Below are 4,691 nucleotides of genomic sequence, written 5' to 3' on the forward strand. Positions count from 1 at the left end.
AGCTAGATAGTCCTTATTTTAAGCTTTTAGCGGTATAGCTACGAAAAACTATCGATTTAACTATATTACGCCCGAAGAACGGGACCTATACGTACTATTCTACTAAAACAACCGTACCAATTATTAAGTAAGGCCTTCTATACGGCCTATTATACTAAGTTAAGTATATTAGGCCGATACTCGCTAATTCCGCTATATCCGCACTATAAGGGGCTATAATATATTATTAGTGCTACCCCTTATTACAATAGCCGGTTCATTACGAAGCAACAACAACCGTACTGCCGCTAGTAGCGCTAGTAATAACAACGCTAGTAGCATAGTACCTGCTAAAGTGCCTACTAAAGTACCTGCTAAAGTACCTGCTAAAGAGCCTACTACTAGGCCTGCCGAAGAACCTGTAGTTCTAGGCGACGATCTAGAATTGCCTGTTAACGACATTCTTAATAACATTGTCAATCGACGATATAGCTAACTAGCCTTTAGGCCCTAGCTAGTAGCGAGACTTTAGGAAGCTACCTAAAACAGGCTCGCTGCTCTACGCTAAGAACAATAGCTAAAGGATAATCTCCTTAAGATTCGTCGCCTTTAGGAGGCCCTAACAACTAACACTAAGCCGATAGCAGGGCCGTCCTTACTATTAGTCCTAGTCTAGAAGAAGGATACTAAACTTAAGGACTGTACTGTGTTTAATAGCTCTAGTCGAAAGCAATACAATAACTATATTCGTAACTGTAAGCTTAACTAGCGCAATACACCGAGAGCGCTACTAGATAACTATTCCTTAGTTGTCTATACTATATAGTACATTAACGGTAACCCTAAGCGTATATAGGATAACTATTTTAATTCCCTTTACGACTAGACCGCTATTTAATAGCAGGATTACAAGACTATTATACTAAACACCCTTAGCAACCCTATATTGCGCTAGTAGCACGCCTAAGACTAATACCTACGTGCTAAGCAAAAGGCCGACTAAACCTCTCGATCCTTCGAGGCCTATCTAAAGACCCTTAAGGACGATTTGCTACCTAAGACCGACTCTATCTAGATATCTAAGATACGACCTAAACTAAGATAGGAACTAGTCCTTAAATTGGACCGCCGCCGTGTATTCGAATAGGCCAATCTTATACGCATTTAATTCATAGTTAAAGTAGAGACTACAGAGCGTATAGTATAGCTATAGCAACGGTTGGAATCTAAGATACGACTATCTACTAACCGTAGCCGCGGTAGAAACTAAGGAGGTACTCCCTAAACTAACACTGCTAACAATAGAAACAGTAACGACTAACGTAGAAGAGGCAGAGGCCGATACCGCGGTAGAAACCCCTAGCGAGGAAGAGGGCAAGGAAGGGGCTTATTTCTATATACCCCTAATCGTTTATCTAATTCTAGCACCAATTCGAGCGGACCTAGCGGTGCCCTAACTAGATACAAGTGCTTCAATTGTGATAGCACTACTCATTTACTAGGCTAATATAATAGGCCTTAAGACTAGGCCCGAGTCGACCGTACTACCGCTAAATACCGAAAGCACCTCTTAGCCGCTAATGCTACCCCTATTAGCCCTTCTAACTATTCGAAAAAAGAATAAGCGCCGCACTAACTGTTAGCCTTATGCGGCGTAAGACTATCGATATCGTACTAGCTATTATACGTACCTATCTCGTATCGGATACGCATAGAACTAACTATAAGACTAAGGTTATACTAGATCTAGGAAATTCAGTTAGTACCCTTATTAGCTATCGCCTAGCTAAGCAATTAGACCTTCGACAACTGCCTAGGACTAACCTGCCAACCCTTACTTAGTTTAATAACGCTCGGCACTTAACCTACGGAGCCTACTATGTCTATATAGCCCTAAGAGACGACCTCGGCAATAAGCGCCTACTAAACTTTACTGCCTACGCAGTAGATATAGATAGCCTCCTATCTGAGATTGTTATTAGCAACCCTGTTCTTAAGTACTATGCTATAGTTATAGACTTAGGCAGTTAATAGTAGCGATTTAAAATCGCTAGGAAAGAGGATATTAAACACATCGATGTTAGCGAGTGCCCTAACGATATTAGGGTTCTATTTATCGGCAACCTAACACCTGCCGTAGCTAACCTAATAGTCGACCTATTAGGCAATAACGATAAGCCTATGCCCCCTAATAGCGTAGACCCTAATTAGCTTGCTCGTATACCGGAGCCTATTCGAGAAACCTATATTACTGTGTTTAAACACCACTTGGCATCGACATTACCTATGTTTAAAGAGACGGATTGTAGGATTAATATTATAGAGGGCAAGGAGGTCCCTTTTAGCCCCCTCTATAACCTTAGTAAACGAGAGCTTGCTATGCTGCGTAAATACCTAGAGGAAAACCTAGCTAATAGTCGCATTCGGTATAGTAACAGCCCTACTAGCGCCCCTATCCTGTTCGTACTAAAGAAGGATAGTAGCCTACGTCTATATATTAATTATCGTAGGCTTAACGCTGTTACTATTAAAGACCGCTGTCTACTTCCTCTTATTAATAAGACCCTCGATCGCCTTTCTAGTGCTTACTACTACACTATATTAGACATTAAGGATGCATACTATCGCATCCGCATCCGTAAGGGTAATAAATAGAAAATAGCCTTCCGTACCCGCTATAGCTATTTCGAGTATCTAGTTATACTATTTAGGCTAGCAAACGCCCCTATAACATTCTAGTCCTATATCAATTAGGCCCTTTCGGGTCTATTAGACTACCTCTGTATAGTTTACTTAGATAACATCCTAGTTTATATATACTCTCCTAACATTGCGGAACACTAGGCTACAGTCCGTAAGGTACTCGATCGCCTAAGGGCCTATAGACTATATTGCAAACCTTCTAAATGTACCTTTGCTACTAAAGAGGTATCATTCCTTAGCTTCCTCGTATTAACCGAGGGTGTTAAGGCTAATCCTAATCGGATTAAAACTATTACTAAATAGCCTGTTCCTACGTCAATTAAGGAGCTATAGTCGTTCCTCGGTTTTGCTAACTTCTATCGCCGATTTATTAAGGGCTATTCGAGGCATATAATGCTACTAACTAAACTTACTAAAACCAAGGCTAATCCGACTAGAGAGTTTAAATAGACTAACAAAGCGCGAGCCGCTTTTAACGGTTTAAAGCAGCGCTTTACTAAAGTCCCCTTATTGCACTATTTCGTACTAAGCAAACAGATCCGCATTAAGACTAACGCTTTACAGTTTGCTATATTAGCTATTATGTTATAATAGGCTAACGACAATTACTAGCACCCGATTGCCTTCTTCTCGAGGAAGATAATTAACGCTAAGCGTCGCTACGAGACCTACGAGTAAGAGCTCTTAGCTATTGTTAAAGCCTTCAAGCACTAGCGCTACTATCTCGATAGTGCCTAGTATACTATTCAGGTCTATACGGACTATAACAACCTCCGTAGAATTACGAAGGTTACTAGGGTTATAGGTCGATAGGCTAGATAGGCCGTCTACCTCGCTAGGTTTGATTTTAATATATTATATCGGCTAGGCGTAAGCAACCCTGCTAATAGCCTATCGAGGCGACCTAATTACGATAGCGGGACTTAGCAATCCATTAATTTATTGTTTCTAACCCTACAGTATAAGATTGCTATAGCCCGTATTGTTAATAAGCAAGCGTAGAATAAGCGGCTTACCGGACTCCGCGACGGCTTAAAGCATATTAATGCTCTTACTATATTGATAGTGCGTATTAAGGCAAGGGCTAAGGACACAGATAGGAGAAGTTATAATAACTCCCTAGTCGATATCGCTATATATAGTAACAGCGATCAAAGCACTAATACAGTTAATCCGGCTGCTAGTGCTATTAGATGCATATAATGCGTACCTCGTTTAATAGCGAGGGTACTATTAAATAACCTTGCAGATAGGGATAGTTAATCGTTTATAGATAAGCTATTACGGGCTTAGTAGAGGGACGCCTTTGCTGCTAAACGTATAAACAAGCTTATAAGTAGGCGAAAGACTCGATCTAGTAAGAGTAACAATTAGTCGATCGATAACAAAGGTTATTTAAAGTTCAAGGGCAGGTACTATGTCCCCGCTAAACATTCGATCCGATAAGAACTTCTTAAGCGATACTATAATAGTAAGCTTGCCGGTTACTATAGTATAGAGAGGTCGTACGAGCTACTATCGCGTATATACTACTAGCTAAATAGTAAGCGGGACATAAAGGACTACGTAAATACGTATACCGTATATTAACGAGTTAAAGCGCCGAAGCACTTGCTATTCGGCGAGTTGTCTTCACTCCCTGTTCTAAAGAAGCTATTTATAGAGCTTATAATAGACTTTATTATAGGACTTCCGCCTACTAAGCGTAGGGGGGAAGTGTATAATGCTATCCTTATTATAGTAGATCGATTTACTAAGGGCGCTCGATATATCCCGGCGCGTAAGGATTGGACTGCTATTAATATAGTAGAGGCGCTATAGACTGATATCTTCTATACCTATTAGGGAACCCCTAAGGGGATAGTCTCCGATAGGGGCTCGACATTCATATCGTACTATTAAAGCGAAATATGCCTACAGCTAAGACTAAAGCATCGGCTATTAATAGCCTTCTATCTATAGACTAACGGTTAAACAGAGAGGCAGAATGCTACCCTATAGTAGTACCT

Source organism: Pseudocercospora fijiensis (genome assembly GCF_000340215.1).
Source record: "Pseudocercospora fijiensis CIRAD86 unplaced genomic scaffold MYCFIscaffold_10, whole genome shotgun sequence".
Classification (NCBI taxonomy): domain Eukaryota; kingdom Fungi; phylum Ascomycota; class Dothideomycetes; order Mycosphaerellales; family Mycosphaerellaceae; genus Pseudocercospora; species Pseudocercospora fijiensis.